Source organism: Miscanthus floridulus, chromosome 6, assembly GCF_019320115.1.
Source record: "Miscanthus floridulus cultivar M001 chromosome 6, ASM1932011v1, whole genome shotgun sequence".
Classification (NCBI taxonomy): domain Eukaryota; kingdom Viridiplantae; phylum Streptophyta; class Magnoliopsida; order Poales; family Poaceae; genus Miscanthus; species Miscanthus floridulus.
Window position 1 is genome coordinate 90,109,290 of NC_089585.1, and position 23,290 is coordinate 90,132,579.

General features: G+C 42.2%; 2 pseudogenes; one reads left to right on the forward strand and one right to left on the reverse strand.

Annotated features, from left to right (window-relative positions):
* Positions 1-11,891: 11,891 nt before the first annotated feature.
* Positions 11,892-17,501, forward strand: LOC136460806 (protein NRT1/ PTR FAMILY 2.13-like; annotated as a pseudogene).
* Positions 17,502-18,472: 971 nt separating this feature from the next.
* LOC136458592 (33 kDa ribonucleoprotein, chloroplastic-like) lies at positions 18,473-21,897 on the reverse strand (annotated as a pseudogene).
* Positions 21,898-23,290: the final 1,393 nt, after the last annotated feature.

A 23,290-nucleotide genomic window follows, 5' to 3' on the forward strand; every position in this document is an offset into this window, starting at 1 on the left:
CAAGGGAGCTCCTACACATGCTAGTAAGCAAAAGCACAAAGCCAACTAAGCTCACTAGCAAAGCTCAATAACAAGGCAACCAATGCCTAATTAGAGAGCACAAATACTTAGCTACACAAACTAAGCAATGTGACTAACAAGGTTACTAAAACCAAATTAGCCACTCAAGGGAGCTACTTCTATGCTACACAAGCTAGAAGGTAACTAGTGAGCTACACAAGCTAACTAATTACAAGAGCAACTACACAAGCACAATGTATGTGAAAGTAATTACAAGCTTGTGTAAGGGGGTTGCAAACCAACGGGAAGAACAAAGTTGACACGATGATTTTTCTCCCGAGGTTCACGTGTTTGCCAACACGCTAGTCCCCGTTGAGACAAGCTTCAAGGTTGCCGCCGGTCCTCTTGCTAGTGGTGACTCGCAAGTCACACTCTCCCACGTGGAGTGCTTACCACAAGCTCTAGCACTTGACCCGGCCGGACCACTTGTCGTCCTTCGCGTCTCGCTTTACTAGAGTTGCTCTTCGCGGCTCCCGCGGGGCGAGCACAATGCCCCTCACAAGCACTTCTCTGGAGCGCCGCACAAGCTTCTTGCGCGCTTCGACGGAGACCACCACCAAGCCATCTAGGAGGTGGCAACCTCCAAGAGTAACAAGCACCACCGGCTTGCAACACGATCACCTAGTGCCACTCGATGCAACCTCACGATGCAATCGCACTAGAATCGCTTTCTCACACTATCGGATGAACACTATCATGTATGTGTGAGATGGAGGGCTCCCAAGCACTACTACACAAGCCACCAAGGCTCTAGTGTGCTCAGCTGCCGGCCCAAGGCCAGCCATGGCCTCTATTTATAACCCCATGGGCAAATAGAGCCGTTACCCCTTCACTGGGCAAAACTCGGGCCGACCGGACGCTCCGGTCCGATCGACCGGACGCTGGACCTCAGCGTCCGGTCACGCGATGCTCGCCACATGTCCCCTGCGTACAACGGTCATCTTCCGATCCCAACGGTCATCTGCCGACCGGACGCAGCACTTCAACTGACCGGACGCTGGACCCTCAGCGTCCGGTCGTTTCCAGTAAGCTCCCGAGCATGACCGGACGCGTCCGGTCGAACGCGATCGGACGCAGCACCAGCGTCCGGTCACTCTCCAGCTTCTACGTCATCATACGTCAGCGCGACCGGACGCAGCCTGCCAGCGTCCGGTGCATCCAGATCCAGCGTCCGGTGCTTAACCCTAAGCACTGTGCCGACCGACAGCCTGACCGGACGCACTACTTCAGCGTCCGGTTGTTTCGGACTCAGCGTCCGGTCACTGTTAAACAGTTAGACCGAATCCCTTTCTCCTCTAACTTCTTCACCCTTGCTCCAATGTGCCAACCACCAAGAGTTTGCATCCGGCGCAATAGAAAATAGACATTCCATTTTCCCGAAAGCACCGAATCCCGCCTTGCAAGCTCGGCGGGAGGGAGAGAGGGACCCAAAACCCATCTCACCCCTGCAAACACCACCTCCTTTGAAAATGTGCCAACACCACCAAGTGTACACCATCATGTGTATGTGTGTTAGCATTTTACAATCATTTCCCAAAGGATGTTAGCCACTCAACTTGCCACGCCACTCGATCCTAGCGACAATGCAAAGTTAGATCACTCGAGTGGCACTAGATGACCGATATGCAAACAAGTTTGCCCCTCTTGATAGTACGGCCATCTATCCTAAACCCAGTCATAAACTTCTCTACACACCTATGACCGGTGAAATGAAATGCCCTAGGTTATACCTTTGCCTTGCGCATTCCATTCCATCTCCTTCAATGTCGATGCAACACATGCACCAACACGATCAACAATGATATGATCCACTTCATATCATCACATGATCATATTGGTTCATCGATCTTGACTCCACTTGCTCTTCACCGTTGCCATCGTCCATCGGCGCCAAGTCTTGCTCAAGCTTCACCGCCACGCGGTCCATCACTCCAAAGCCTTCGACTTGCCCTTCACGCTTGCAACCGGTCCATCAAGCCAAGTCTTGTCTTGATCTTCTCCACCTTGATCACATGACTCAATGTCATGTCTTATGTGCATTTAAGCTCCTTCATCATCACATGTGTGAGCTTTGCAACATCTCCAAGCCATTTTCACCTCCATGGCATATGTTGCTCATACACATGTACCTGTGGACTAATCACCTGTGTATCTCACATAAACACAATTAGTCCACCTAGGTTGTCACTCAATTACCAAAACCAACAAGGACCTTTCAATCTCCCCCTTTTTGGTAATTGATGACAACTCTACAAAGATATGGAAATTAAGCTCTTTTGGATTCATGTTGCTTGCCCAAGCAATTTTACCATGTGTAAATGATTTTGGACAAGTACCACAAACCCGAAATGGTAGTATTAGCTCCCCCTACATATGTGCTAGTGTATTTAATTTGAAGCTTGCACATATGCATAGATTGAAATTGTGGGAGAGTAAATACTACAAAATGATGCTAAGGTGTATAGAATAAACCTTTGAAGCGTGTACCAATCGTAGTTGCACCTTTGAGTTCATCCTTAGCACCATGGTTAGCTAGATATCACTTGGAAATAAAAGCACTAGATACCTCATGAGATCAACATTAAAATCAAGGTACTAGCATTACTTAAAGAATATACCAAGTGTCTAGCTATCATCCTATGCATGCTAGTTATCAAATCATCATCCAAGTTCTACAACTAGCATACACCACACAAGCATGCATATTGAATTTAAAAACTTATGCAATGCAAGCAAGCACATGATTATGCATATATCAAATGCAATCAATCAAAGTTCATGAGCTTGCTCCCCCTACTTGTGTGCTTCTCTTGTCCAAGAATTTTGATCCATCTCTTTTCTTCAATGTTGCTCCCTCTTTGTCCATGTCCATGTCCAACCTTTTTCATATCTTAGCTCCTTATCTCTCCCCCTTTGTACAATCTCTCTCCAAGCTTCATATCTTTGTACAATCTCTCCCCCTTTGTCATCAATTTCCATAAAAGGTATGCTTCTTATTGATGCAAAGGTGTGCACTTTGGGGTAGATGGTTGAGACTAGAATTTTACATTTTTGATGGACATTACTTGAATATTGGAATGACACCACATGTAGATACCATTTAGAATTTGCAACTTGTACTACTTGTATCTTATCATTCTATGTATGGATCATCCATTTTATTTCACTTAAGCTCTTTTAGGTGAGGGGTGCATTTGAAAGAATTTTCTAGTATGGAACCACTTGTTTGATTTATCAATAAAGACCATTTCTTGAACGTTTGCTATCTTCATGAGTACCACTTATAGGATATCACTTGTGAGTTGATCTAGACATTATTTGTGAAATCATGATGAACTACTTGAGTCTAGATACCACTTGAAATGTATAAACTAGATATCCATTTGCATTGTTGTCTTGTGCTTGTACTCTTATCACTATCATGAGCTTCTTATGTGACTTGAACTAAATTGATTTGCTTAAGTTTTCAAGTCCGGTTTGAACCAATGACAAGCTTCTTCACACCTCTTTTAAGGGTTATCTTGTCAATGTTGTACTTGTCACTTGTTTAGCAATCCAAATTAAGTCAAGTACATGAGATCACTAGCTCATTAACAAATTCATATACTAACCACTAGATCAAGTAATCATTCAAGCAATAGTGGTAGGCTATGAATTTAAAACATTTCATTTGTAATGCATGATCCTATGAAGCATGTACTATATGCACTAACCGCATACTAGTAAGGGATGAAATGATCATGCACATTACAATGATACCTTTGCTATGTTGGAGTAGAGGATAGTCACATAGATTCCAATTCATTACTCCAATAGCAATGTGAAGTCCAATTAAAAGCTTGGTGAAGACCAATAGATACCATTTTGAATCTCATTCTTCACCCATATGAAATGAATACCACTTATGATCAAGTGCACTTTCTTGTTGTGGTTGACTTGCTTCATCTTTTGATCTTAGCTTGCATGAGAGCATCAATATGATAATACCACTTGAAATATCATGACTAGCTCTCTTTTGGGTGTTGCTTGCTTTTCTTGATCAATCCTTTTGATTGCTTCAACTAAGCATCTCAAATGTTCCTCGGATCACCACTTCCATGTTAGCCTTCCAAGTACCACACTTGGTTCACCTACACATAGGCGGCAAGCCCCTACACTAGGGAGAAGTGACCTCTCTCCAAGAACCATTCTTGATACTCACTTGAAATAACTTGATTGATTGATCCAAGTGATGGACTTAACTTGATGAGTAACCTTGATTCCTTCTTTAAGTCCTTTTCTTTCTTCTTGTTTAAGTTCTTTTCTTTCTTCTTGTTTAAGTTCTTTTCTTTCTACCAAATGATTTTCAATAGTCACTAGAACTTAAACTTCAACTTCATCTTGAGTTTGATCTTGATCTTCTAATTTGAGTACCAAAAGTGTGCAAAGTACACTCCTCAATCAAATGGCCTTGTACTCCTTGTTTAACATGTTACTAGATCATCTCACAACCAAACTTAGGTACCTCAATCACTTGTAAACATGTTTCCAACTTGAGGACCTTTCAATCAAAGTGACTCTAGATCAATCCAATACTTGTCACTTTTCTGGCAGATTCTGTACTTTCCAAAGAAGTTAACATATCTCTCAAAGTATAAATCCAAATACCACAAAATTTGGTGGAGATGAGATTCACTAAGTTATCTAGCAGCTGTAAAAATTTGAGCTTCATTTGACTTATATATTGCTGCCAAATTTCAATTCTTCCACCACTGCTACATGCTGAAAACTGCTGAACTATAGCTGACAAGAACCACTCCAAAACCGAAGCATTTCTTATCCAATTTCCATGAAATTTCTACAGCATCTCATACTATATGTCTAGAGCATGTACACAAATTTTCATGCCAATCCAATAAGATTTGATTACTCAAACATGGCTATGATCACAGCTAGCTCAGATTTTGAATATAGGACAGATTTCAAGCAATTGAGCTATACTTCATCAAATATGAATCAAACTTGATACTAACTTGTTTGAATACTTCCATAAGACATATATCCATTCAAATCACTTACTAAATGTCATCTCATGAATTTATCCAACACAAATCAATCCAAACTTGATTACTAATCAACTTATCCATTCAAACACCTCATAGTAAGCAACATTGCATATTTATCCAATTCAATCAACTCATATGCACCCAAATGAAATGATCAACAAGAGATATACCTTGGTTAGCTCATGATCATCCAATTAGCAAGCTTTATCTCAATTATTTGCAAGCCATCAAATATATCCAATGAATCACCAACAACTTGAAATTTACACTTGTATGTTGTAGCACATTTGGACTTCACTTAATTTGTCATGGCATTGGGATTGGATGTGCACTAGGCTTCATATCTTGATTCAATATATGATGATCACTATGAAGATAATTGAATCAAGCCTCCAATGCCAATGGTACCTACACACATTCATCCACTTTTTGATGGTACCCAAACAACTTTGGGTCCTCTCAAGTTAGGAGCAACATACTTAGGCAATGCCTTAGTATGAGTAGCGGGATGTTTTGCAATTGCAACCAATGAGGTACCATTGCCATCCTTTCTAAGCATATCATGATTATCAATTGAAATGGGCTTAGAAATTTTACCTAGGGGACATGAATATGCCATGTGTCCCCTTTCCCGGCATGAGTAGCACTTTCTCTTTGCTTGAGCCTTCTCTTCTTTGCTCATGTGGTGCTTCTCATTGCCTTGCCTCTCATGGATTGCTTGAGCCTTCTTCTCAAGCTTGTTAGGACACTTAGAGGCAAAGTGTCCCGTACTTCCACACTTAAAGCACTTGATGTGAGCATAGACTTTCTTCTCATTGTCATTCTTGCTCATCATCTTGGCATCTTGAATTTGCATTGGATGCCTTGACTTTCCACCCCTTCTTGTTTTCTTCTTCTTCATCATCAAGTGACCACCATCTTCATGGTTGATCTTGATTTGCTCTTGGGATGTCTTCTCTTGCTCAACTTGTAGCTTTGGTTGAGGCTTCACTTATTGCTTCACCAATTCCTTGGTTGGGCACATCGAGGTAAGATGACCCCAAGTGCCGCACTTGAAGCACTTGACATGCTTAAGCCTCTCTTCTTCTTTCTTCAACTTGAGCTTCTCAATGTTAGGGCAACCATTTGCAAGGTGTCCCGCTTCATGACACCGGTAGCACATGGTGTAAGAGAGTTTTCTTTGTTGAATCTTCTTCATCTTTCTTTCTCTCTTTCTTTCGCCCTTTGTCATCTTCTTCTCGAAGCCAAGGCCACACTTGTCACCATAGATTCTTTGATTCTTCAATATGTGCTCAAAGGTGACTTTTGAGTTGTAGCACCTCTCTAACTTATTTCTTAATTTCTTCACTTCATTTTTGAGCTCATTGTTCTCCTTCAAAAGGTTAGTCTCACAAGACATGGAAGTAGAACAAGCATCTATATGTGAAGAGCATGGCATATCTAATAAATCATCACAAGAGGTGGATACATGCTTTTTGCCTACATCACAAGGGTTAGCAATAGTATGTGATTGATCAATTGACCCATGTGATGAGCTCTCATTATTTTTAAGTTTCTTTGTAAATATTCTAATGAGAGAAGCTTGTTTTTCTAATAATTCATCATGAGATGCAAGTAGTGTCTCATGATTCAATTTAAGCTCATCAAGTGAAGATTTATAAGCATTAAGTAATTTCTTATGTTCTTCACAAGAGTTCTTTAGAAATGAGTTTTCATTTTCTAATTTCATTGTTTTAGCTTTCTCATTTTCTAAAGACATGGTCATGCTAGCAAGTCTACTAACAAGCTCATCATATGAATCAACATGATCAACCACATTATCATTTGATACCTTAGTGTCACCTTGTGACATGAGACAATGTGGTGTAGTGGATGGGCTTGTAGTAGCATCATCATGGCTTGAGCATGAACCATCATCACCATCAAGTGTGCATGAGGTAGGATCTTCATGTGCAACACTTGTGGCATCATTATCAACCTTGTCAAGTGAACTTGTAGTGGATTGATCATCATCATCCTCACTTGACAATGAGGTGGAGCAATCTTCCACAATCACCAAATTGTGGTTATGCTCAACACACTCATGTGTCTCCTTCTTGGGCTCATCCTCCTTCTTGAATTTTCCATCATCCCATGTGGAGGAATCACCGAAGGTGTCCTTGATGGAGTCCCATGTCTCACGAGCGGTCCCCTTGTAGTTTACTTGCTTCATCAAATCAAAATGTAAAGCATCCAATAGAAAACAACAAGCATGTGCATCAAATTCATAGAGGACTCTTTGAGCTTTGGTTAGAGTTCTATGATCCAAGACATGGGAGAGACCACTAGTGACAACCCACCAAAATTTAGGTCCCTTTGCACGAAAATGATCAAGCATATGATTTTTCCAAAGTGCAAAGTTAGTGCCATTAAAAATGTGATTCTCACAACCATCTAGCCCATTAGGCGCCATCCTCTCGGGTCGGTGAAGACCACAAATGAGAGACCGGGCTCTGATACCAATTGAAGGGTCGAGATGGCGGACTAGAGGGGGGGTGAATAGTCTTTTCTAAAATTAATCGCGTCGGCTAACCGATATAAATGCGGAATAAAAACAATCGGTCTAGCCAAGACTACACCCCTCTATATGTTTCCTAGCACCTTGCAAAGATACTAATTATGCAACTAAGGTGCCGGGCTAGCTAGAGCTCTCCTAAACAATTCTAGGAGCAAGGTCACACAAACCTATGCCACTAGTACTTTAAGCAACAAGGGAGCTCCTACACATGCTAGTAAGCAAAAGCACAAAGCCAACTAAGCTCACTAGCAAAGCTCAATAACAAGGCAACCAATGCCTAATTAGAGAGCACAAATACTTAGCTACACAAACTAAGCAATGTGACTAACAAGGTTACTAAAACCAAATTAGCCACTCAAGGGAGCTACTTCTATGCTACACAAGCTAGAAGGTAACTAGTGAGCTACACAAGCTAACTAATTACAAGAGCAACTACACAAGCACAATGTATGTGAAAGTAATTACAAGCTTGTGTAAGGGGGTTGCAAACCAACGGGAAGAACAAAGTTGACACGATGATTTTTCTCCCGAGGTTCACGTGTTTGCCAACACGCTAGTCCCCGTTGAGACAAGCTTCAAGGTTGCCGCCGGTCCTCTTGCTAGTGGTGACTCGCAAGTCACACTCTCCCACGTGGAGTGCTTACCACAAGCTCTAGCACTTGACCCGGCCGGACCACTTGTCGCCCTTCGCGTCTCGCTTTACTAGAGTTGCTCTTCGCGGCTCCCGCGGGGCGAGCACAATGCCCCTCACAAGCACTTCTCCAGAGCGCCGCACAAGCTTCTTGCGCGCTTCGACGGAGACCACCACCAAGCCATCTAGGAGGTGGCAACCTCCAAGAGTAACAAGCACCACCGGCTTGCAACACGATCACCTAGTGCCACTCGATGCAACCTCACGATGCAATCGCACTAGAATCGCTCTCTCACACTATCGGATGAACACTATCATGTATGTGTGAGATGGAGGGCTCCCAAGCACTACTACACAAGCCACCAAGGCTCTAGTGTGCTCAGCTGCCGGCCCAAGGCCAGCCATGGCCTCTATTTATAACCCCATGGGCAAATAGAGCCGTTACCCCTTCACTGGGCAAAACTCGGGCCGACCGGACGCTCCGGTCCGATCGACCGGACGCTGGACCTCAGCGTCCGGTCACGCGATACTCGCCACGTGTCCCCTATGTACAACGGTCATCTTCCGATCCCAATGGTCATCTGCCGACCAGACGCAGCACTTCAACTGACCGGACGCTGGACCCTCAGCGTCCGGTCGTTTCCAGTAAGCTCCCGAGCATGACCGGACGCGTCCGGTCGAACGCGATCGGACGCAGCACCAGCGTCCAGTCACTCTCCAGCTTCTGCGTCATCATACATCAGCGCGACCGGACGTAGCCTGCCAGCGTCCGGTGCATCCAGATCCAGCGTCCGGTGCTTAACCCTAAGCACTGTGCCGACCGACAGCCTGACCAGACGCACTACTTCAGCGTCCGGTCGTTTCGGACTCAGCGTCCGGTCACTGTTAAACAGTTAGACCGAATCCCTTTCTCCTCTAACTTCTTCACCCTTGCTCCAATGTGCCAACCACCAAGAGTTTGCATCCGGCGCAATAGAAAATAGACATTCCATTTTCCCGAAAGCACCGAATCCCGTCTTGCAAGCTCGGCGGGAGGGAGAGAGGGACCCAAAACCCATCTCACCCCTGCAAACACCACCTCCTTTGAAAATGTGCCAACACCACCAAGTGTACACCATCATGTGTATGTGTGTTAGCATTTTCACAATCATTTCCCAAAGGATGTTAGCCACTCAACTTGCCACGCCACTCGATCCTAGCGACAATGCAAAGTTAGATCACTCGAGTGGCACTAGATGACCGATATGCAAACAAGTTTGCCCCTCTTGATAGTACGGCCATCTATCCTAAACCCAGTCATAAACTTCTCTACACACCTATGACCGGTGAAATGAAATGCCCTAGGTTATACCTTTGCCTTGCGCATTCCATTCCATCTCCTTCAATGTCGATGCAACACATGCACCAACACGATCAACAATGATATGATCCACTTCATATCATCACATGATCATATTGGTTCATCGATCTTGACTCCACTTGCTCTTCACCGTTGCCATCGTCCATCGGCGCCAAGTCTTGCTCAAGCTTCACCGCCACGCGGTCCATCACTCCAAAGCCTTTGACTTGCCCTTCACGCTTGCAACCGGTCCATCAAGTCAAGTCTTGTCTTGATCTTCTCCACCTTGATCACATGACTCAATGTCATGTCTCATGTGCATTTAAGCTCCTTCATCATCACATGTGTGAGCTTTGCAACATCTCCAAGCCATTTTCACCTCCATGGCATATGTTGCTCATACACATGTACCTGTGGACTAATCACCTGTGTATCTCATATAAACACAATTAGTCCACCTAGGTTGTCACTCAATTACCAAAACCAACAAGGACCTTTCACATGTCCTGAATAGATTGCCCACAAAGAACAAAGAAATCACACCATTCGAGAAATAAGAGAAGAAGAGATTAAATTTCTCTTACCTGCAAATTTAGGGTTGTTTGGCAAAGGTGAATGTGCCAATAAACAAAAAGCGAAAGCTTGGACCAAAGACTGTTGATGGTGTCTTTCTTGGTTATGCTATTCATAGCGTGGGTTATAGATTTTTAATTATAAACTCTAGTGTTCCTGAGATGGTCGTTGATACAATCATGGAATCTAAAGACGCTACATTTTTTAGAATGAGTTTCCCATGAAAAATGCACCTAGCACAACTGGTCATAAATTTATAATTCCCCATGAGCATGAAAATTTTATTTTGATAGAACAAATTGAGGAACCCTATGTGCAAAATCCTGAGGAGGATGACACTGTAGTCACCAGGAAAAGCAAGAGATAGAGGACTGCAAAGTCTTTTTATGATGACTATATTGTGTACCTTGTGGATGACACACCAACGACCATTGAAGAGGCATATTCCTCTCCTAATGCTAACTTATGGAAGAAAGCAATACAGAGTGAGATGGATTCTGTTATGTCTAATGGAACTTAGGAAATAGTTGATCGTCCCTATGGGTACAAGCCTATAGGTTGCAAATGGGTGTTCAAGAAAAAGCTCAGGCCTGATGGTACTATTGAGAGGTACAAGGCAAGGCTTGTGGCCAAGGGTTATACTCAAAAGGAAGGTGATGATTTTTTTATACTTATTCACCGGTTGCCCGATTGACCACAATTCGAGTTTTGCTTTCCCTGGCAGCCTCTTATGGTCTTATCGTTCATCAAATGGACGTTAAGACAGCTTTTCTAAATGGAGAGTTGGAGGAGGAGATCTATATGGATCAGCCTGATAGATTTGTAGCAAATGGTCAAGAAGACAAGGTGTGTAAATTATTAAAGTCATTATACGGCCTAAAACAAGCTCCTAAGCAATGGCATGAGAAGTTCAACAGAATTTTAACATCTACTGGCTTTGTTGTGAATGAAGCTGACAAATGTGTGTACTATCGGTATGGTGGAGGTGAAGAAGTCATTTTGTGCTTATATGTTGATGACATACTGATTCTTGGATCCAGCCTCAAAGTGATCGAGGAGGTGAAGGAATTTCTATCTAAAAATTTTGAGATGAAAGATTTGAGAGAGGCTGATGTTATTCTTAATATCAAGCTTCTAAGAGAAGGTGATAGTGGAATAACTCTATTACAAACCCACTATGTGGAAAAGGTGTTGAGTCGCTTTGGGTTTAGTGACTGTGCACCTGCTCCTACACCTTATGACCCTAGCGTGCTATTGAGGAAAAATCGGAGAATAGCAAGGGATCAGTTGAGATATTCCTAGATCATTGGTTCGCTCATGTATCTTGCTAGTGCAATAAGGCCTGACATCTCATTTGTTGTGTGCAAGCTGAGTCGGTTTGTGTCAAACCCAGGAGATGATCACTGACGTGCTCTTGAGAGAGTGATGCGCTATCTAAAAGGGACCATGAGTTATGGTATTTGTTATACTGGACATCCGAAAGTGCTGGAAGGCTATTGTGATGCCAACTAGATTTCTGATGCTGATGAGCTTTATGCCATAAGTGGATATGTGTTTTCGCTTGGAGGTGGTGCTGTTTTCTGGAAGTCTTGTAAGCAGACTATCTTAACAAAGTCTACAATAAAAGCAGAACTCACAGCATTAGACACTGCTGGATCTAAGGCTGAGTGGCTATGTGATCTCCTTATGGATTTACCAGTTGTTGAAAAACCCATACTGACTATTTCTATGAACTGTGATAATCAGACTGTGATTACAAAGGTTAACAGTTCCAAGGATAACATGAAGTCCACAAGGCATGTTACGAGACGACTAAAATATGTCAGAAAATTAAGAAACTCCGGAGTAATAGCGTTGGACTATGTTCACACGTCTAACAATCTGGCAGATCAGTTCACTAAGGGTCTTTCACGCAACGTGATAGAAAGTGCATCGAGAGAGATGGATTTGAGACCCACTTGAAATTTACTATAGTGGTAACCTGTTCTATGTGATCGGAGATCCCGTGAAGTAGGACGGTGAAACAAGCTAGTAGTAAATTGTGAGGAAAGATCCTTAGTAAGACTAATTTCTGATGCATATTTTTTCTTTCTATAAGGCAGGCTGACATTTGTCTTAATGTGTTCCAAGTGGCTTGTCAAAGTAAAGATGTTGTCCTACAAAATATCTTTTGAGGAACATACCTATATGAGTCAGACTGCTGGTCACAGTCTATGAGATTTGGGTGATCTCTAAATACTCATGAAAGACACTGAAGTATGACTTATATGCTTCAAATAGAGAGGATGTTTTTTGCTGCCCAATATCAGCTAAGGACTTTAGTGACATTCACCTCACATAAAACTGTCAATTCAATGCTTAGTCCATTGTTCAGTTGTGACTGAGTGAAACTATTGTTCTAGATGGATGTTCAACTTAACAGTCTCCATCGAAACACTGATATATAAAAGAAATATGATTCTAAGACTACTTTGTTACAAACCCTAGAGTTTGGTGGAGATTGTTGGATATAATATGGGCTTGGCCCATATAATATTTAATGAATCAAATAAAACTCTATGGTACGTAACATTAAGTGTTGTATAGCTTAATACCATACGGGATTTTGACTGAACGCTGACTCAGCTTATATGGTTGGAAATTATTCATCTAAATTGAGAAGCTGAGAAAAGAATAAAGGTGTGCCACGCGCGCGCCCGCGCCGCCGCCGGCCGGGCCGGGCCATGGCAGGCGGGCGGGCGGGCGTGGCTAGTCTTTTGCCACTTAAATCCACATTATCACGGGAGTTTCGCTCTTTGATGGTGGAGGCGAATAGACTGCGTCAGTTACCGTTCCTTCTGCTTTTCGTCTCTTGGAATTCTCCGCTGCCTTCGTCTCCTTCACCGGACACAGCCATATATCCGTAGTTCTCTATCAGTTCAGCCTCGGTCTTCGCAACCAGTTCCCGAGAGATTCTACATCTCCGCAGCCTTCTGTCTTCCCCATCCCGTTCCTCTACGCGCACGGAGTAGCGGGAGAGCAGGTGCCTCCGGAACCCTCGTTCGTCTGAGAATCCTGCACGGGGTGAGCGACGATTAGGTTTTTGGGGAGCGATTCGTGACTGCTCGTCCACATACATCTTATTCCCGGTGATTGCATGTGGAACGTCAAGACGTCTTCTTCCTGGTCATCCATTCGTGAGACTGCACTGCGAACATCTTCCTGCATCGACTGTGGTCCGCGACTTCGAGCAACGCACTATGTCGACTAGTGCGAATGGAGCCTCCGATGCCCTTGACATGGGACCCTCCGCTGGATACAGTCTAATCTCTGTGATTTCTGTACTTTGTGTTTTTACTGTATTCACCAGTATATCATCTCTGCATGCTGTAGTGTTCATAAGAAATATACACATGCACATATATATCGTCACAAACTTGCTGATGTTATTTTTTTGTATTAAACTAATAATGAAATTGTCTAAATTCTTAACACTACATAGCTGTTATAACTGGTACTATACTTATATAGTAGAGGTACCGCTGCCCTGGTATTCTCTATGACTGCCATCAACATCTAGATCAACATCAGCCGGGCATGCTATACCATTCCAGGGCTCCTAACTATTGCTGGTTTGAGCAATCTGGTCATGCAGGCCTTATTTAGTTGGCGAATTTTTTTGAGAAATGGTACTGTAACATTTTCGTTGTTATTTGGCAATTAGTGTCCAATCATAGTCTAATTAGGCTTAAAAAATTCGTCTCATGAATTTTGTCTAAACTGTGTAATTAGTTTTATTTTTTATTTATATTTAATGCTTCATGCATACGTCCAAAGATTCGATGTGACGAAAAATCTTGAAAAATTTTACAAAATTTTAGAAACTAAACATGCACCAATTGGATCGGACTGATAAAAGAAATCCTATTGTAACTGTTACTACAACACAAGTACCGCTGCCATGGTATTGTCTAGTATTTTTTAATCTTTTTTATTTAATATTTTAATAATAATCGCTTCTAAAAAAATTACGTATCTATCCCTTTTGGTCGTGCCAGTGGCACGATCAAATAACACGACAACATCTGCCACGTTAGACGGTGTTTCTGACGTGGAAAACCTCATCGCGCCACTCCCGCTGGCGTGACGATATTGCTCTGTCGCGCCACCGGGAGTGACGTAACCAGATTAAAACTTTAAAAAATCATAACTCTGTTAATACGATGTTTGATGAAGATGAAATTTATATGAAAATTGTAGCTCTTAATGAGATCTACAATTTTCTAGTTTTGAGTTTTTACATTTGAGAACGTTAAGATGCTTAAAAAATTAATATAAAATTTTAGGACCATAATAATCGTGTACTCGTGTTTGTTGCATTAGAAAAATAATATCTTTTTTATATGTTGCCAAATAAAGATACTTTTATATCAAAGTTGTAACTCTCGATTAGATCTACAACTTTATAGTTTTCAGTTTTTATATTTAAGGTTGTTAAGATGCAGAAAAAATAATATAAAATTTCAGCAGCTTAATAATCGCATACTAGCGTTTGTCATAATAGAAAAATAATATCGTTGTATGATGTCAAATGTAGATACATTTTATATTAAAGTTGTAGCTTTTAATAAGATCTACAAATTTCATTTAAAAAGTATTTTTATGCAGTATCAAATAAGAAATATATGATTTTTCTAAAAAGATAAGCTTTGAAACATGATTCATATGCTATTAAATTTTGTATTTTTTTTGTATCTTAACTATCTCAAATAAAAGACCTCAAAATTAAAAAGTTGTTGATCTCGTAGTTAGCTACAACTTTAGTATAAAAAATATCTTTATTTGACATAAAAAATGAAAAAAATATAATTTTAGTAAAGCGACAAGACCTAGTGCATGATTATTGAGCTGCTGAAAATTTATTTTATTTTTTCGAGCGTGTTAAGAACCTTAAATGTAAAAACTGAAAACTATAAAGTAATTGAGAGCTACAACTTTGATGTAAAAAGTATTTTTATTTGACAATATACAAAAAATATTATTTTTCGAATGCGACGAGCACGAGTACGTGATTATTATGGTCCTAAAATTTTATATTAATTTTTTGAGCATCTTAGCGTCTTCAAATAAAAAAACTCAAAACTAGAAAGTTGTAGATTTCGTCGAGAGCTATAATTTTCATATAACTTTCATCCTCATCCGACGTCATATTAAAGAGTTATGATTTTTTAAAATTTCAGTCTTATCACGCCACTCCCGGTGGCACGACAGAACAATACTATCACGCTAGCATAAGTGGCGTGACAAAGTTTTTCAAATAAAAAACGTCATCTAACGTGGCACATCTTGTCACGCCAACGCATATAGCGCGACAGTGTTATTTGGTCACACCAGCCCCGCTGAAGTGATCAAAAGGGTTAGATCTGATTTTTTAGTGAGGTTATTATTAAAATATTAAATAAAAATAATAAAAATATAAAAATTCTCTATGACTGTCCTCTACGTACAGACCCTCAGCTGGTGCCAGACTTTTATGTCCATGTACCACCAGAGGGAAGCATCTTCTCTGGAGTTGTGCGACTTTGTGGCATCATTTTAAAAGAGGACTAAGTTTCCATGCCCTCATGACAAAATCAACAAGTTGTACAACACTCCCGCAAGGGGCGCAACCGCATTTTCAGACTGCCACTTTACAATTTAGGCAAAATAATGTATCACCCAGCCCCTATATATGATAAAACTTGCTCTACTAAAATTGCTTATCACAGTTCAGCCGTGTCAAACCATTTAAGCATACATCTCCTCATGTTATACTTGTTAAGCGGTGGTTTGCTTTACTTTTCAATTATTTTGAAAAAATCCTGGATGGATACCAGACGGTGGAGCTTGCGAGTTTTCTGAGAAGTGCTAGGCGTTTGTTACCCCAGTCAACCATCCCTGTGAAGAATGAAGTATGAAGATTAGTTATTGTTCCGCGATACTCTGATGTAAGTGTTAATATAGCTATGCATACGTTATTTAATAACATTGTTTCTGATACTATTCACACTGTTGTTGTATGTGTAGACTTTCTGGACACACATATGACGAGCCTAGTTTTATTTTTGAAACCGGGTGTGACACATACTGACATAACTTTTGTTAGTTGAGGAAATTAAAAGAAAAGCTCAACCTGCCTAGGTGGAACTATGTGGCACCGTAAATAAAAAGAAATTGGCACCAAAATTCGAGTCAAACAGGACTTGAAGTCTTGAACCAACTGAGCTAAGCAAATTGGTAATATCCATTTAATGACAAATAACATACAGGCAACATAGAGAATAGACAATGTTCTATGCAAGCAGGGATGTGGACTGTCATACAAGTTTAAATGAAGTGAAAAGAAAAGCTGTGAATATGGTAGGATTATCTGGTGTATCACAATTTCTATTCATCTCAGGTTTCTGAACAAAGGTGCAATTATGCGGGATGGTGATATAAACGATGAGGATTCTGCAAGAAACTCATGGGAAATTTGCAGTATCCAGCAAATAGAGGAAGTCAAATGTTTGGTAATTATTTTGCCTATTTGTTTTTCTGGAATATTATGTTTGTTACAATGCCTCAACAATTCACCTTTATAATATTGAAAGTATTTACCGTAGACTGTCACCTAGGCCCATACTTTGAAATTCCTGCAGGCTCTGTCACATCCATATTCCTTATCACCCTAGCTGTGTTCATCCCCATATACGACCGAATTATGGTACCTCTTGCTATAAAACTCACTGGGCTGGAAGGTGGAATTACACTTCTAGAGAAACAAGGTGTGAGATTGGTAATTTCTCCTATTTCTATGGTGGTAGCAGAACTTGATGAGCATAAAAGGAGGAATTCAGCTGTCTCATGGATGTATATCACCTATGAAAGGTTTGTGGCTTGCACCCCAACTGGTTTTTTTAACGGGATATTGCTGAGCCTTCATCACAGTTGAACAAATAAAATTTATAATAAGCAGTTTCCAGAGCATATGCAATCTCTAGCAGGATCATATACCTATTGTTCTGTGCTATAGCCGGAGCAAACTATTTGTGTACTGCATTGAGCTGCTGGTAAACATCACAAGAAAGGTTACTGCCAGAAATGGCCACACTGGCGGGTCAACAGACAATACTAACAATGGCAAACTTGATTTTTACTATCATTTTATTGCCATCCTGGGACTGAGAGTACTGAACCTTTTCTACTTCCTTGTATGTTCTCTACTATAAATATAAGGTCATGTCTCTCCATGCTGAAGAGTCCATCAAAAGTCATGCCAAAGAAGAAGCTAAATAGATCAAGATAAACACAGAGGCGCCTAGAAAATGATTTTTTTTTCAAGGGTAATTTATATACAATTGAGATTCAGTTGTAAGATGCTTTATAGTAATATGTATCTTGTAAATGTTAGAGAAGAACAAGTGAATTACAGTTCAGCCAGTCATGGTGACTTAACTTCATTATCCAAACAACAACAATAAATAAGGTCTATTACCCAAACAACAACAATAAATTAGGTCTATTATCCAAACAACAACAATATATGAGGTCTATTATATTAGAACTTCATGAAGTGTGTGACTATATATAAATTCAATGAAAGTCTTTCATACTTGAGTAGAAGCTAAGGCTCCATGTAATATGTGTAACACATAAGCACACCAATGCACCAATTTCTTCACGGACTTCAGTGCATATAGTATTAGTATATTAGATTTCCTGTATATTGCATTGGTACTTGGGACCAGGGTTCATACTTCATACAACTAATCATAACTGACAGTTACAGGAAGTAATTGGGCAAAGCAGTCAGCTGCAGTAACATATCTAAAGAAGTAAATTGCCTAATTACATCAGGTTTCGAATTTCATATTTTTAGGTGAGTACGCACAGTATGGGTAGCCTATCACAGTTCACATACCTAAATACAAAATGCAAGTAGATCTCTCTCGAAAAGAAATAAAAAAAAGGAAAATAAATTCTGAGAGAACATGAAACAACAAGCAGCTTGTTGACTAGTCAGTAGTTGTTTAGCCATCAAGCAATTTTTTTTTCTAAATACAACTGTAGCCTGCCTCAGTGCGACATTTCCAACCAGTTGCTAACACTCCTAGCATCAATCAATCTCAACCTAGCTTCTAAAGCTTCTGTAGGAGTGTAGGGCCAATTCAAGCAGATCAATAGCCAATATAATTAAACATTCAATTTTCACAATTTCCACAGATTTAATTTGACTTGTAGAAAGATTTTATATATGCAGATGACAAAAGGCCAGTAGAAACAATATTTCTAAAGACCAACTTGTTAATAGCAGGCGTGCTTCTGTTTCCGGGAACTAAACGAACGAACATGTCATTGCTTATTTTTTCTCACTGTAGAAAGTCGAGGAACAATAACTGATGCACCACGGACTTTTCCTAGAGCAAAACTTATTCGCAATGGACGACCTAGCATTACCTGTAGAATTAATATAGGTCAATGCTTCATTTCTAACTGCAATAATTGACATGTTTTCAAAACAATAAGGTTGTACCTTCCCATCCATAGCATCCTTGGCACACTTAGCTTCATGATCATTTGAGAAATGAACAAATCCAAAGCCTCTTGACCTTCCAGAGTTTTTGTCATACATTATTCTAACTGCAAAGCAAAAGGTCCTTTTATAACTAAATTTAAAATGCAAAGTTGGTAAAAATTCATGGGAGCAAATAGGTCAAAAGCATAAAAATTTATTTCTTATCGCACTAGCTTAATACCAGGTAAACACAAAAATAACTTGACCTATTGGTTTTCAAGTATATGAACACTGCCATGACTAGGTTAGCCTATAATCACATACCACGGATGAAGGGAAACAATAGCCAGAATGCATGTGCTTGAAAAAAAACTACATGTAGCCATGACATGATAGCTACCCGTGGAGTAATACAGCCATAACACTTCTTAACTGTTGCTATTTTAGCGTCAACATTGTTAACTATGGTTTTGTCGGTAGTAGGCTAATAGCACAGCAACATACACGATGTTAGTGCGAAAAACTTTAAAACAAGGGTGTGATCACACAATTAGTTTCATGAACAAACATCCAACTTAAACTTTTAAGTGCCTAGGCTTGTGAACATGGATGAGATGCACCTTAATATTTTTTTTTCAAAAGTCAAGTAGATCAGATTATCTCAGTCTTTGCGCCAACTCTTTGCAATGAAGCATGGACCATAGGCTGTATCATGTTCACAATCAGCAAATGATTGTATTCAAAAAGTGGATATAGTGAGGAGGATATTGAAAAGATCAGATATGGTTAGTACTCCAAGACAAAAGTACTAAGGAAACACAAAACAACAGATGAAATTGAACTGATGGTGTAGTCAACAAGTTTTCCCTTCCATTGAGAGAATACCTATCTTGTGCTGGATAGTATAACCTCAATGGAACTAAGCCTAGAATCTTCTTTCGTGTTTGTTTCAAATAACAGGATCGGATAGATTCAGCATCACTATACTTCCCAGCAGATGCACAAGCGTTAGAAAGTAACACCACATGGCCATTATCAAATGAGTCCGCGTTCAGCACCTTCTCAGCAGCAACTTCAGTTAATTCTGCGTGACTATGCAGGTGACCTCCTCCCATCAAAGCCTTCCAAGGATTTGCTCCCTCATTGCTAGTCAAGCTAGCCACTTCTGCTGCTTCATCCAAGCGGCCAGCTCTTGCCAACATATCTACTAGGCATCCGATGTGCTCCTGGCATGGATTTACACGCTTCTTATTAATCATTCTCTTGAATATGATCAACCCATCATCAACTTGTCCAGAATGGCTGCATGCCAGCATTGTGTTCAAGTATGTTACACTGTCTCGCTCTTCACTAGATTCCTCCATGTCATTAAAAAGTGCTACTGCTTGCTCTCCATGGCCATTTATACCATAGGATAATATCAGAGTATTCCACGAGACAACATCTCGATAAATCATGTCATCAAATATTTTATGAGCTAAACTGGCATATCCACACTTACAATAAACTGCCATGAGGGTATTAGGGACAGGTCTATACAGATACAAATCTGACTTGTAGCTATACCCATGAAGTTGAACACATAAATCAAACTTAGCAGTCTCATAGCATCCAGTCAATAAGCTGACTAATGTCACAGAATCAATCACAAAAATATCTTCACGCCTCATCTTACCAAATAGATGCATCCCCTCTAGGGCTCTTCCACTTCCTATATACCCTGACACCATTGCAGTCCATGAAACTAAGCTTTTATTCCTCATCCCGTCAAACAACACTCTAGCGGAACTTAAATCCTTGCATTTGGAATACATAGTGATTAATGAATTAACTGCAGGAAGCTCACTACTAAACCCATGGGTGATCATTTGGTTATGAACCACTTTTCCTCTCCTTGCATCACCCAGAAGTGCACAAGCTCGCACCAAACTGACCATTGCTACCCTGTCAGGAACTATACCATTTGCCCTCATCTGAACAAAGATTCTTATAACTTAACCAGCATGCACCTGCTCAAGAAGGAAACCCATCATCATTGTCCAAGTAACAACATTCTGAACAATAATTTTCCTGAAAATCTCTCTTGCTATCTCAATATCCCCAAAACTCAAGTACATGCCAAGTATTGAGTTTGTCACCGAGACATCCAAATCAAAGCCGATCTTAACTGCATAAGCATGTACACTCTTGCACATTCCAAGGTCACCACAACCAGCATACGCTTGAGCAACATTAATCACGGTCGCAGCATTATTAGGAACTGACCCAAAACAACAACACAACCTCTTGAACGCCAATACTGCTTCCTCAAACAAAACATTGTGCACTAACCCGGAGATCATCGCATTCCAAGAAACTACATTAGGATCCCTCAAACCGCTGAAAAACGCCAATGCGTCCATGGGGTGCCCACATTTCGCATATGCATCCACCAGTGCGGTTGCAACAAAATGATTGGATTCCAACCTGCTCTTCACAGCCCACCCATGAATGCACTCGGCAAGCACAGCGTCACCCAGCCCAGCTGCCGCAAGCAACACACCGACCAAGGTGAACGAGTTTGGGCACACACCTACCCTCATCATGCTGACAAACATCCCAGCTGACTCATGGAATAACCCACTCCTCGCATGCTGGTAGATTGCCTCTGAGCAGGTGACCACGTCCCTAACAGGAACTTCGTCGAACAGGCTGCGGGCCTGGGCGCTATGGAGTGGCTTACGGCCTCCACGGCATTTTTCCGAACACCTAACCCGTGCACCATCTGACCTCGAACCGAACCCAAAAACCCCAACGCGGAGTTTATTAAACGCAACGAAATCGGGCATTCCTAATAAGTTCCTAGTAACAGTAAGGTTCCGGTGCGTGAATCTGTTTCGTACCTTCGGTGACGGTGCCGAAGGAGCAGAAGGCGTCCGTGAGGGAGCGCTCGTCCACGGACCACGACAACCCTGCACCCGCAATCGATAAACAGAGACGTAGTACGGTGAGCCACTCCGACGCCGCGCCGTCCCAGCCGGCCGGCCCTCCGGTGCAGAGCCTCGTCGCCCTCCTGCGTCGCCCCGGCACTCGGGAGCCGCGCCACGCTTCCTTCCCGCGCCGCCCAGGCACTCCGGCTCCATGCCTTGCCATCCTCCCGCAACATGGTCAATCCATCCACCTTCATCAGCTCGCGAATCTGCTTCGGGGTAGCCACTTTACAAACAAGAAGCAAGTTCTATTTTTCTTGAGCTCACGCATTCATGCGTTTTGGGATTTTGTCTAAGCAATTAGTAGTCCAAGTGTTTGTACGAGCGCCGACAAGGACCCGGAGAGCATTGACGAAGCATGTCTGTGGGCGCGACGGCGAGCTCCGGCAACGCCGCCTTCATCTTATCCTTGGCGAACAGGAGGTACGCGCCGCCATTGCGCTATCCGGCGGCGGCGGCCTGTGCACAGAGCGTGTCAATCGGCAATGCGTGCTCGGAGCTTTCCTTGGGTGTCTGCGGCCCCTTCGCCGCCCCTGGACGTTCACCGCTGACTCCGTTCAGCTCGCCTTCTCTGAATGCCGGCACCCCCTTCAGGCTCCCCATCCGGTACGCCTCCCTAGCTGCATGCGCGATGTGCTCACCAAGGAAGGACGGCGAGGCACGGTGCGAGAGTGCCGGGGCGGCGTAGGAGGGCGACGAGGCGCTGGATTGGAGGGCAGGGGCGGCGTGGAAGCTGGCGAGGGCGTGCCGCTGGATTGGAGGGCCGGCGGCGCGGTAAGCCGGCGAGGGCGCGGTGCTGCAGTGCCGAGACGAGGAGCGGCATGCCATTGCAAGCCCCGCGGAGCAGTGGCGTGGGCAAGCCCCGCGGAGTGCAGCCCTGTGGCGCGCAAGGCCGGCGCGGGCGAGTCCTGCGGGAGGGCAGCGCGGCGGCGGCGCGGTACGGCAGCGTGCGAGGGCGGTGCGGGAACCCTCTGAGCGCTCCCGCTTCTGTTGGCTCGGTAAAAAAAAAAACTGATACAACACCTGGAAGTCTTGTGAGCCTTTGGATTTTTGTTGGACGGCAGATCGACATGCGAAAGTTACAACGTGACTTGCTTCAGCGAAGTTACTGGCAAAAGCTTATATCGTCAAACCATACTGCGTCAAAACCAAAACAACGTTACAATTTGGTATGAGTTCAAAATGAGTTGTTCAAAGAGTTAAATACATAGGACGCCTTTGAACTTGTCATGGGATGTGACTTAAGCCCTGAACTTTAAAAATATATCTCTGGGTACATGAACTTGTTAAATAATACACCACAAATTCATACATGCCACGTGATGGAAAAATATGCACTGGACCCTCTGAAAAATATGCCCCTTTGAGGATCCACGGAGTTATGGCCTTTAGGCCACGGGTTATCTGCGGCGTTACGGCGTTTAGGCCACGGGATGAGAATCCAGCCATCTTGGGCGCAGGTGTCAGTGTCACGCCCAACCTAGCGTGTGTTGTTGCATCGATGTGGCCAAACGTATAGCTAGACAGAGTGCAAGTGCAAATCATGTATATAGTACTATCAGTATTCAGTACTACTGAACTATTAGTATATATACACGTAG